The following is a 12,690-nucleotide window of genomic DNA, read 5'->3' on the forward strand; positions in this document are numbered from 1 at the left end:
TTCTGCATCTGATAAGCGGTTATTTGAAGGAAGCTTTACAGAGGGGCTAAGGTTTGAATGAAGCTTTGAAAAAGGTGAATGGGTTTCAAACAACACAGATTATTCCAAGTAGAAATGGACTGCTTGGGAAGGCAGAGAGATAGCTCTCTATAATGATGTGGAATACGAAATGTGATGATCCACTGGTATAGATGTTATTTATAAAGTATAATAAGGTATCAGATGTGTTTGACCAAATATCATTTGAGTCTCTTTCAATGTGGCTATGCACTTATTAGAAGAAACAGAACATAAGAGCTAAGTAAATGAACTGGAGCCAGACAGGTTTGGTCCAAATCCCTACTCCACAACTGATAGGCTTTGTAAGGTTGGAGAAAGCATTTTATCACTCTCAAACTCCTTGTTAGTTTGCCAAAGCTGCCATGACAACATATCACAAACTGGAAATTTAAACAACAGAAATGTTATTGTCTCACAGTTCTGGAAGCTAGAATTCTGAGATCAAGGTGTTGTCAGGGCTATGCTTCCTCTCAAGTAAGGAAGGAGCTGTTCTAGGCTTCTCTCCTAGCTACTGGTATTCCTTGGCTTGTGTAACCTACGTGGTCTTCTCCTTGTACATGTGTCTATGTCCAAATTTCCCCTATCGGGACTCTACTCCAGACCTCATCTTAGCTAATTACATCTGCAATGACCTTATATTCAAGTAAGTTAACCGTGTTTAAGGAGGTTAAGGATGCAACATATGAATTATAAGGGACACAATTTAACATATAACACTTCTCTTTCTCTCCTGTGAAAGAGGTTTGTTTTTGTTCATTGTTTAATTGCTAAAGTCATGTTTGACTCTTTGCGACCCATGGACTGCAGCATGGCAGTCTTGCCTGTTCTTCACTATCTCCTGGAGTTTAAAGTTATATAATTAATAGCGTGGTTAAGGAAGTTAAATGAGAAATGTATGCAAAGTTTTATCTCAGTAGCTTTTCAATCACTGTAATATTATTAATTTAAAATATATCTATTGTTGTGTAATATTCTTGAGGTTGTCATCTTTACCAGCCTACCATCTGTGTTAGTCACAGTCATCTATAAATCCTCCTAATAGGTTAAAGATGAAGGAATTTCAAAAAGATATACTGGGAAAAATTGTTATTTACCTTTTCTTAATTTGCAATTTATTCCCTCCTGCTTGTAGAAGAGTTGGATATGTCTGACCTGTTTCTATGGATGCAGAGAACAATAGCCTTGTGGTGGCCCCATTCGGAGAGAGAATCTCCAGGACAAAGGGCTGCTCTCTCTTTATACTAGACTAGCACTCGTTTCTTTACCATCCTCTTTTTTATTTACTTATTTAATTTTTGTCCTGTTTGCTACCAAAAATGTCCCAAATGATGAGCCCCTGCACTGGGCCTGTGACCAGCAGGAAGAAAATCAATGCTGAGAACACATTCCCACAGCTCAATGGGCAGCATGCAGGTGGTAATGACTTTCAGTCACAATTTGTGCAAGGTCCAGTGCCATGCTTCAGACTACTAGTCTATTACCAGTTTCCCTGCTCTGTCAGTCTATCACCAATTTAACTCCCCAAAGCTCCCTTTCACTCTCTCTTTTGCTATTATGCTTTCTTATTCAATTACAGTGACTACTCAAGTTCTGAACAGAAGGTTGGTGCAGCACAAGGCAAAATTAAGCTGCTGTTCCAATACATTGGACCTGCGTTGGCAGACATTTGAATTGAAAATGGATTTGGCCATTCCATGGTCAGTCTGGCCATTTTTATCATACAAATGCAATGTTTTGGTCTATTTTCTAAGGCACCTGGTCTGGCATTTCCTACTCAACAAAAGAACAGGAAGAGAGATTATACAGTGAACATTCTGTTTGTTTCATGGAGTTGTACTAAATATCCCCTTTTTACCCCCAGTTTAATGGCAGGGGAAAAAGTAGAATGACTCTCAAAGGGAAAAATATCCAAAATCAAGACGTAGGCTTGCATATTTATATTTATATAAATTCAACTATTTTTAATTGGAGGAAAATTCCTTTAATATATTGTGCTGATTGCTGCCATATATAAAAAGGAATAATCCATAGGTATTATATACATATATTTCTATAATAGGGGAAAAATAAGTTTGAGTATTTATCTAGAAAATAATTACCACTTACATATATACAATGTATATAACTAAGTGCTAATAATCTCTCCAAACACTAGAAGTTTCTCAGATAGGAAAACAGAGATTTAGTGAATTTAATTTACTAACGTACAGTTCAGTCAGTTCAGTCACTCAGTTGTGTCTGACTCTTTGCCACCCCATGGACTGCAGCACACCAGGCTTCCCTGTCCATCACCAACTCCCAGAGCTTGCTCAAACTCATGTCCATCAAGCCGGTGATGCCATCCAACGACCTCATCCTCTGCTGGCCCCTTCTCCTCCTGCCTTCAATTTTTCCCAGCATTAAAATCTTTTCCAATGAGCCAGTTCTTCACATCAGATGGCCTAAGTATTGGAGTTTCAGCTTCAGTACCAGTCCTTCCAATGAAAATTATGGACTGATTTCCTTTAGAATGGACTGGTTGGATCTTCTTGCAACCCAAGGGACTCTCAAGAATCTTCTCAAATACCACAGTTCAAAAGCATCAATTCTTCGACACTCAGCTTCCTTTATGGTGCAACTCTAACATCTATTCACAACTACTGGAAAAACCATAGCTTTGACTAGATGGACCGTTGTCGGCAAAGCAATGTCTTTGCTTTTTAATGTGCTGTCTAGGTTGGTCATAGCTTTTCTTCCGAGAAGAAGTGTCTTTTAATTTCATGGCTGCAGTCACCATCTGCAGTAATTTTGGAGCATAAAAAACTAGTCTGTCACTGTTTCCGTTGTTTCCCCATGTATTTCCCATGAAATGATGGGACCAGATGCCATGATCTTAGTTTTTGGAATGTTGAATTTTAAGCCAGCTTTTAAACTCTCCTTTTTCACTTTCATCAAGAGGCTCTTTAGCTCTTCCCTTTCTGCCATAAGGGTGGTGTCGTCCACATATCTGAGGTTATTGATATTTCTCCTAGCAATCTCAATTCCACCTTGTGCTTCATTCAGCCCAGTGTTTCGCATGATGTACTCTGCATATAAGTTAAATAAGCAAGGTGACAATATGCAGCCTTGACATACTCTTTTTCCTATTTGGAACCAGTCTGTTGTTCCACGTTCAGTTCTAACTGTTGTTTCCTGACCTGTATACAGATTTCTCAGGAGGCAGACAAGGTGGTCTGGTATTCCCATCCCTTGAAGAATTTTCCACAGTTTGTTGTGATCCACACAGTCAAACGATTTGGCATAGTCAATAAAGCAGAAGTAGATGTTTTTCCTGGAACTCTCTTGCTTTCTCAATGATCCAACAGATGTTGGCAATTTGATCTCTGGTTCCTCTGCCTTTCCTAAATTCAGCTAGAACACCTGGAAATTCATGGGTCACATCCTGTTGAAGCCTGGCATGGAGAATTTTGAGCATTACTTTACTACCATGTGAGATGTGTGCAATTGTGTGGTACTTTGTGCATTCTTTGACATTGCATTTCTTTGGGATTGGAATGAAAACTGACCTTTTCCAGTCCTGTGGCCACAGCTGAGTTTTCCCAGTTTGCTGGCATATTGAGTGTAGCACTTTCATGGCATCATCTTTTAGGATTTGAAATCACTCAAGTGGAATTCCAACATCTCCACTAGCTTTGTTTGTAGTGATGCTTCCTAAGGCCCACTCGACTTCCCATTCCAGGATGTCTGGTTCTAGGTGAGTGATCACACCATTGTGGCTATCTGGGTCATGAAGATCTTTTTTGTATACCTCTTCTGTGTATTCTTGCCACCTTTTCTTAATATCTTCTGCTTCTGTTAGATCCATACTGTTTCTGTCCTTTATTGTGCCCATCTTTTCATGAAATATTCCCTTGATACCTCTCATTTTCTTGAAGCAAGCTCTAGTCTTTCCCATTCTACTGCTTTCCTCTATTTCTTTGCAATGATCACTGAGGAATACTTTCTTATCTCTCCTTGCTATTCTTTGGAACTCTGCATTGAAATGGGTATATCTTTCCTTTTCTCCTTTGCCTTTCACCTCTCTTCTTTTCACAGCTATTGTAAGGCCTCCTCAGACAACCGTTTTGCCTTTTTGCATTTCTGTTTCTTGGGGAAGGTCTTGATCACTGCCTCTTGTACGAAGTCACAAATCTCCAACCATAGTTCTTCAGGCACTTTGTATAACAGATCTAATCCCTTCAATCTATTCATCACTTCTACTGTATAATTATAAGGGATTTGATTTAGTTCCTATCTGAAAGGCCTAGTGATTTTCCCTACTTTCTTCAATTTAAATCTGAATTTGGTAATAAGGAGTTCATGATCTGAGCCACAGTCAACTCCTGGTCTTGTTTCTGCTGACTGTATAGAGCTTCTCCATCTTTGGCTGCAAAGAATATAGTCAATCTGATTTTGGTATTGACCATCTGGTGATATCCATGTGTAGAATCTTCTCTTTTGTTGTTGAAAGAGGGTGTTTTATATGACCAGTGCATTCTGTTGCAAAACTCTGTTAGTCTTTGCCGTGCTTCTTTTTGTACCCCAAGGCTAAATTTGCTTGTTACTCCAGGTAGCTCTTGACTTCCTACTTTTGCATTCTAATCCCCTATAATGAAAAGGACATCCTTTTTGGGTGTTAGTTCTAGAAGGTCTTGTAGGTCTTAATAGAAGAAGATACTGTATGTAACACACAGTTATATCACTATTAATTAGAAAAGCTAAAATTTTACCTTGAACTCCAGATGGGTTCCTTGGAAACTGTGCTCTGGGTAGAGTTTGCTGATACAGCATAACATCTGGCCCTATTGCCAAACATAGCAGTTTTAGTTTTACCTAATCATAGTGCCTTCCAGGCTGGAAAAAGATACTATCGCTAAGGATCTACAGAACTTTCCTTGGTATCTTCTGCTTTCACTCATCTTCTTGCCTTGGCAAACTGAAGAAAGGCAGGTCCAGGTAAGATAACTGGATCCTGTGTCACTGTAAAAACAAGCTAAGAGGCAAGCATCCCTTTTCTATTTTTGTAACCTTAACAGAGCTATAATATACAAGTTAATTTTAACCTGCTTCCAGTTCAACTATCTTGCCTCCCACCTCCCACAGTTAACTGGAACAAATTTAATCACACACACACAAACACACATATATGTATAAAAAGAGAGAGTTATATTACTTCCATAATACATTGATATTTTTACCAACCAGATTTTTAGCTAGAGCCTATGCATATTGTTTCCTAAATTTGGGTATTTGGGTGGATCCAGTAGTTGTATATCTAGTTCTTATATTTCATCTCAAAAATTGCTATAAAATAATTTTTATGATTAAATTTGATTGTGTCTATTGTCCCTCTATAATTTCTGAATATATCATAATTGAAACCATTGGATAAATCATGCTTTATGGGGTTAGCTAAATGAGATTATCATAATCCTCCTTGTCCTTGTGATGTTTAGCACAAGTATATGTTTGTAACATTTATCCAGTATGAATTGAATTTACATAAACATTTGTACTCACATGACTAAATGCATTCACATACTGATTTTGCTATTTGCTTTTTTCTAGCTAGTGCTAAAGCAAAGCCAGTGTGATCTAGAGATGGTATTGGGGCCCATGGAGGATAAGGACTAATGGTAACAGTTACATTTTTCTAGTGGATAGTGGAGATGGAACAACTTAAGAAGACTGAGACCATTAGGGACCCTGGTGAATAAGGAAAGACCAGCTATGTATGCAGGTCAAGAAGCAACACTTAGAACTGGACATGGAACAACAGACTGGTTCCAAATTGGAAAAGGAATACGTCAAGGCTGTATATTGTCACCATGCTTATTTAACTTATATGCAGAGTACATCATGAGAAACACAGGGCTGGAGAAAGCACAAGCTGGAATCAAGATTGCCATAAGAAATGTCAATAACCTCAGATGTACAGAAGACACCACCCTTATGGCAGAAAGTGAAGAGGAACTAAAAAGCCTCCTGATGAAAGTGAGAGAGGAGAGTGAAAAAGTTGGCTTAAAGCTCAACATTCAGAAAACTAGGATTATGGCATCTGGTCCCATCACTTCATGGGAAATAGATGGGGAAACAATGGAAACTGTGTCAGACATTATTTTGAGGGGCTCCAACATCACTACAGATGGTGACTGCAGCCATGAAATTAAAAGATGCTTACTCCTGGAAGGAAAGTTATGACCAATCTAGGTAGCATATTAAAAAGCAGAGACATTATTTTGTCAACAAAGGTCCGTCTAGTCAAGCCTATGGTTTTTCCAGTAGTCATGTGATGTGAGAGTTGGACTGTGAAGAAAGCTGAGCACTGAAGTGTTGATGCTTTTGAACTGTGGTGTTGGAGAAGACTCTTGAGAGTCACTTGGACTGCAAGGAGATCCAACAAGTCCATCCTAAAGGAGATCAGCTCTGGGTGTTCATTGGAAGGACTGATGTTGAAGCTGAAACTCGAACACTTTGGGCCATCTCATGCGAAGAGTTGACTCATTGGAAAAGACCCTGATGCTGGGAAGGATTGGGAGCAGGAGGAGAAGGAGACGACAGAGGATGAGATGGTTGGATGGCATCACCGACTCAATGGACATGAGGTTGGGTAAACTCCGGGAGTTGATGATGGACAGGGAGGCCTGGCGTGCTGAGATTCATGGGGTTGCAAAGAGTCAGACACGACTGAGTGACTGAACTGAACTGAACTGACTGGGCTATATAGTTGCTTTCATCAGCTTTTCTAAACAGGGCTCCACAAGAGAATTGCACCCTGAATCTCCAAGAGGCATCTATTTTACCTAATGAGTTTCCCACTTTCCTGTTCATCTAGTATGATACTATCTAAGTATCATCTTTGAAGGAATTTAGATTATAGTCACTGGGATCATTTTCTGGGTTATGCAATTTAAATGAAGAATCCTACTTGAGCTCAGGAAAACTACACATATTCTGTCACTCCTCCACTCTCAAAAACTGTGAGAAAGAGTTGATTTGACCAGGAAACACTGACCCACAATTTAGGGCCAGGTGGGTACTGGCACCCATGAGAGCTCATTCCTTCAAATCTAAGCTAGGTTTTGCAGAATCTTACTCCTGGGGAAGCTACTTAAGAGGTCTTCCCATTTTCTATAGAACTTTTCACCCTTAAAGAATTGCCCACTTAGATATACAGCCATTTAAATTTAGTCAGTGCAGATGGAGTGTCAGGTCCCATTGATCACTGTTTGTGAAGCTGGAAAATTATCACAAAGTAATGTAAGTGTATACAAAGAGAAAAGGGAACTTGCTAAGTAAAGACTTAACAGCTGAACATTGTCATAAAATAACATTGTCTCTTTTTTTGGAACTATAGATTAAGATGTCCCTAGAACAGGCTGTTTTAAAGTGCCTTCTCATCCTGAGAAAAGGTCACAGTCGTGATGGATATGGTTGTTCCTTTCTTTTGTCACAGTAAATTAACAGACTTCATTAGGTGAAGTGTGATAAATAATGAAACAATAGAAAACAGTTGATCTAGATCTAAAGAAGCAAGGAGAAGTTTCAGTTCTAGCATTGAAATCATGTTTATTAGCTACACGATCTTGGACAAATTTCTCATTTTCTCTAAGTATCAGATTCAGCACTATAAAATACTAACCCTCAATCTTAAGGGTTTTGGTGAAACTGAAGAAGTCAGATATAAACAAATCCTACATATGCTCTAAAGAAACAATTACAAAGTCCACCATGATTTGCTGATTAAAGTAGGAATATTTTAATTTATTTGTATTTTGTGCTTTACAGACAATTTATCCATTTCTCTCAACACCACCGTAAACTAAGCCAAGGAACATTACATGACTTGCCTGAGGTCAGAAAACAAATACCAAGCAGAGCCTGGACTCCTCTTGTCTGCCTGATTCTCAAGTCCAACTTTTGTGGTCTCTTCAATATATCATGTCTGTAGCTGCCTAACTTTTAAAATGCCTCGATTGATTCTGCTTTCACAAATCGTTCGCATTATCATGTAGACTGTGAGGGCCACCATTTGAAGTGCAGGATGAGGAGTGAAGGCAGAACCTTGGAACTAGAAAGCTCTGTCAAAGTCATCTAGGTGAACTTCTTGCCTTATGTAAAGCTCACCAAACTATTCCAGACACATTGTCAGGGATGGAATTAACAGCTCTGCCAACTCCTCTGCTGCCTAGCCATGCTTGCTACCCCCAGAGTTCCTCCTTACATCATTTGAATTCTCTCCAACTGCAATTTATGCCCCTCTTCTCTTATTCTGGCCTCATCAGAGAGGGAGAACAGCTGGTCACCATCCTCCATAGAATCATACTGGGGATAATGAAGGTGGTTATTGAGTCACTCTTCCCCAATTCCAGTACGGGTCTTGCTACATGGACCTATTTACTGGGGAACTGACAAAGATGGCAAGTAGAAGAAATCACATTTAAAACATATTCACACCTAGTAAAATGCTGATTAGGAAAACTGTTTTAGGAGTGAATAACACTATTCCTCATTATTTTACCACAACTCATGTTCTGCAACTGTTTTAAATCTGAAGCCCATTCCATAATGGGTAATGATATGACTTTTTTCATACAATTTGGATCCGGCTTTATCTGAGTTTGAGATAACTAAGTTAGGAAATCCAAAATGGAAAAAAAAAAAAGCTTTGGACAGCAGCCAGCAGAATATTTGATCCAAGGCACACGTGTCTGAAATTAAATTTGGGAGTTAGTCTGTGCTGTCTAAGTCATGACAGCAAATGAAGGGGAACCTTCTGTATGCTAAGAAAAGGAGAATGTGTAGGCTGTTGCCTTACAGGAATTGCAGGGAACAGGGATAATTCCTAGAAACTACCCAGATTGACTGAATGGCTTTTTGGCACACCAGAGTGAGGGGACTAGAATGGAAGTTTCCCTGTAATTATCCTGTCGGGTTCCTAAGAGGTCATCTGTGTGGATTTGGGCAGGGTCAGCTAGACAGTACATAAAATAAGGCATTGCCTAAATGAAATCATTTTTAGGTGAGCAAGCCCTCCAGTTAGTAGTCAACCCTAGGTATGTTGCTTTGTTCATTGCAGCTTTATTTTTTGAGACTTTTAAAAAGTTGTCTACATCTCAGACTTCCTTATTGGAGAGGTAATATTCTACATTAGCAAGTCAGCCAATGCCATCTTGAAAGCATGATGTTTAAAGAATTGGGAGGATAGTCAGACTCTACTTGGCTCCAGACAAGGTGAGAGAATGAACAGAAATCTTTAATTTATTCTTTCACTCAATTATCCATCAATATAATGGGAATAAAAACAGCATTTACCTCATAGGGATAAGCATTAAATGACTTGGCAAATGAAGAGTTTGTAATAGTACATAATACAAAATAACAGCTCCATAGATGCTATGTTATTACCAAAGAGAGAAAGCACCACTGTTCTTCAAGAGGTTTTCCATGAACATTCAAAACTATTGTTTAATGTGAAAAGTTCTTTAAGACAAGGTTCTGGAGCAGGAAATATCTTAGTGATTTTATTTTTAGAAAGAACAGGGGTTTTCAGAAGATGATAATAACAGAAGGTGATAATAACTATTTAGTGCTAGTTAGAGTCCATCAGAAATATTTCATTTTTCTAGACATAACACTTTAAAAAGAATATTGATTTATTTGATTTTATCCCTGGGAAGCAACCAAATAGAAAAAGGATTTCAAACTGATTTAAATGGGAAAAATTTAATATAATTTTATGTGTTTCATTTAGAGAAGAGTTAGGCTGAGATATGATTGTGTTCTCGCATGACTGTCTATGGAATATGAAATCTTTCTGGAGAATAAAACCAGGGCCACATAGAGTGGAAGTTTCTAGAAAAATTTCATTCATTAGATAATTTTTTTCTGGCAATAAAACATGATCAAAATATGATTAGGCTTCTCAAGTAGTATGTGGATTACTAAAAGGGTAGAGGACAGACTTGAAGACAATATCTCGAGATTGGTCTATAACCTCCACAGATCCTTTTGCATTCAAAATTTTATAATTTGGTTAAGAGCATTCTTAACCTTGATAATTACAAGGTTACAAATTGTTACAAATTAACAATGTTTCAAAGACCAAGTGGAACAGAAGACACACTCATCAAAACAGTTTCTATGCAAATTTACCCGAGGGCAAGCAGTTGTCTGTTTTAAGTATTAGGAAAACAATTTTTCTTTAATTCTCCAATGGAGCTTCCAGACATTACCCTCTATAAACCCTCCCTAACATTGTAACCAGATATTAAAAGCATCTGTGAAGGCCAGAGAAGGTCCAGTTCCTGTAGAGGTATATCATTGACTGCGATGGATGGCATAATCAAGGAATGCAAGTAGGGCTTCTGGTTCAAGCCAAGAGTAGCTGGCTCAACCTTTGTAAAACAGTTATTTGCAAATAAATTGAATATACTAATCAGCTGGTTGGCTGTACCCAAAATCCTCGTGAAGAATTTAATTCATGACTGTACAAAGTCATTGGAAAAAATAAAATTTGCTGATTATTATCTCTAAACCTTTAACCTTGTCTGTTTACACAGTCTCATCTACAACTATGTTCCCTTTCAACGTGTTACAAACACAACGGCTTTCTGCCGTCTCTCGATCAAGCCGAGTTCACTACTTGCCATGTTTGGACTGTTTTCTTTGTCTCTTCTACTTTCAGATCTTTGCATGGCTGTTTCCTCATCATCATTCAGATTCCAACTGAATAGTCTTCTCTGGCCATGGATCTAAATGTATTATATTGATCTCTTCCATTACTCTCCATCCTATTATTCCATTTTATTCTTTCATAGAATTTGTTAATTACCTTTTTTAACTTCTATAATACAAGTACCTAGAATATTATCATATATATACTTACTACATATTGATTTATCTCATCTATATTTATGGGTTTATTATCTTCTCTCTCTCACTAAAATATACATTTCCCTGGGTCAGAGGCCCCTTTTACATGTTCGCTGTGGATTTTTCAGTGCTTCGAAGAAAGTGACACCTCCATAGTTATTTTTTTTTTTTTTAAGGAACGAATCTTGTTTGTGGTGGGCAATCACACATGAAGAACTTAAAGTTATTTTAGGATGGTGGATGGTATGATTTTGTTTTTGCTTAAGCAGTTTTTATTCTTATTATCAAAGATGCAAAGCCCTGACCTTACAAAAATGAAAGTAGATTCATCATGCTATGCTGATGATGAAGAGAAACGAACTATGCAAGTCATCCTTAACTTCTCTGGTTCAGCTTCTTTCTTCTCTGAACTATTTCAGCACCACTATTCTAAACAAGACTTGGTCCTCTGAAGGTAAGACTAGAAACTAACTTAGAGCTCAGAGCTAGCAGAGCAGTATAAAAAATATAAAAAGTGTCCTAAAACCCTAGAGAAGAGTCTCAAGAGTATGTGGATAAAGAGAATAAGCTTAGAGACAGGTAAATGCTACTAGCAATGACTTTGGTGAGGTATAATAAAAACCTGCTAAGACCTGAAGCTACAGGAAGCAAGTAGAACTCAAAGAAATAAAAGGAAAGAACAAATTGATTTTGACAGATGAGGGCTTCTGCAATATAATCCCTCTTGAAGATCCAGAAGCTGTTCACCAGTCCCTCTTTGTCCATCTAAGAGAATCCAGATGTTTCTGATGTATAGACTCCATTATCTAATCAGTGTGGTCATTTATTTTATAGAGGTTGCTCTTCTGAATGTTAAATAAGTACAAAATCAGAGTCAAAAATAGTTAATGAAAATAAAAATTATACATAATGTATGTACATATAGTTCTATATCATCTTTTATATTATTATCACAGTTTATTATTGTCTGGGAAAATATTTATTTAATTCTAATTGCCACTATTATACAGAAATAATAACAGCAACATATTTTAATCACCATTTACTACTTGATTAATTATTTAGAGTTAATTTAGCAAATACTTATTGAGTATCTTCTATGATAGGATGCATGATAGGTCCTGGATAAACATGATCTCTGCCTCAGGAAGTTTACGTTCTCGTAGGAGTGGAAGATGCTAAAATATTTAGGATGATTTTGGATTTTGATAAGTGCTTCATGGAAAATAAAACACCATGAAGTAGTGATAAGTGTGCATGAGAGGATGGTGTCACTCAAGAAAGGATTAATGTTTGGCCCGAATGGAATTTAAACTGAGATCTGAAAGCTGAAAATCACATAGAAAAAAAAATAAACAGATATCTATGATCTGTTTCGATCATAGAGACAAGAAAAGAGACTAAAAGGTATAGCACAGTTTCAAGTAACTGTAAGGAAACCCCTGGACTGCAGACCAGTGAGCAAAGAAGAGAACAGTGGCAGAGGTGAACAAAGGGAGAATCACGCTAAGTTTGTGGGTTATCTTTGGGAAGTTCAGGTTTTATTCTATGTCCATTGCAAGCTTTTGAGCAGGGGAGAAATCTAATTTGATTTACCTTTTTAAAAAATTGCTCTAGTTAAAACACGATGCACTATAGAAAGGTAAGCTGCAAAGGCAAGTCTTGGGGATCATATTGAAGGTGACCAGTTGAGAGATGAGTGGTTTTAACTATGAATATGCAGTGAAGATGAAGATA

The 12,690-nt window shown here is 37.7% G+C and overlaps 1 long non-coding RNA gene across 1 annotated transcript; it reads left to right on the top strand.

The window, feature by feature from the left end:
* The first annotated feature begins 508 nt into the window (after window positions 1-508).
* Window positions 509-11,834, top strand: LOC145521243 (uncharacterized). The gene is made up of 2 exons (XR_014065257.1): window positions 509-703; window positions 5,647-11,834. It is a non-coding gene; the product is annotated as an uncharacterized LOC145521243 (long non-coding RNA).
* The last annotated feature ends 856 nt before the right edge of the window (window positions 11,835-12,690 follow it).

The sequence above is a fragment of the Giraffa tippelskirchi genome, chromosome 1, assembly GCF_054371585.1.
Source record: "Giraffa tippelskirchi isolate mGirTip1 chromosome 1, T2T-mGirTip1v1.2.pri, whole genome shotgun sequence".
Lineage (NCBI taxonomy): Eukaryota > Metazoa > Chordata > Mammalia > Artiodactyla > Giraffidae > Giraffa > Giraffa tippelskirchi.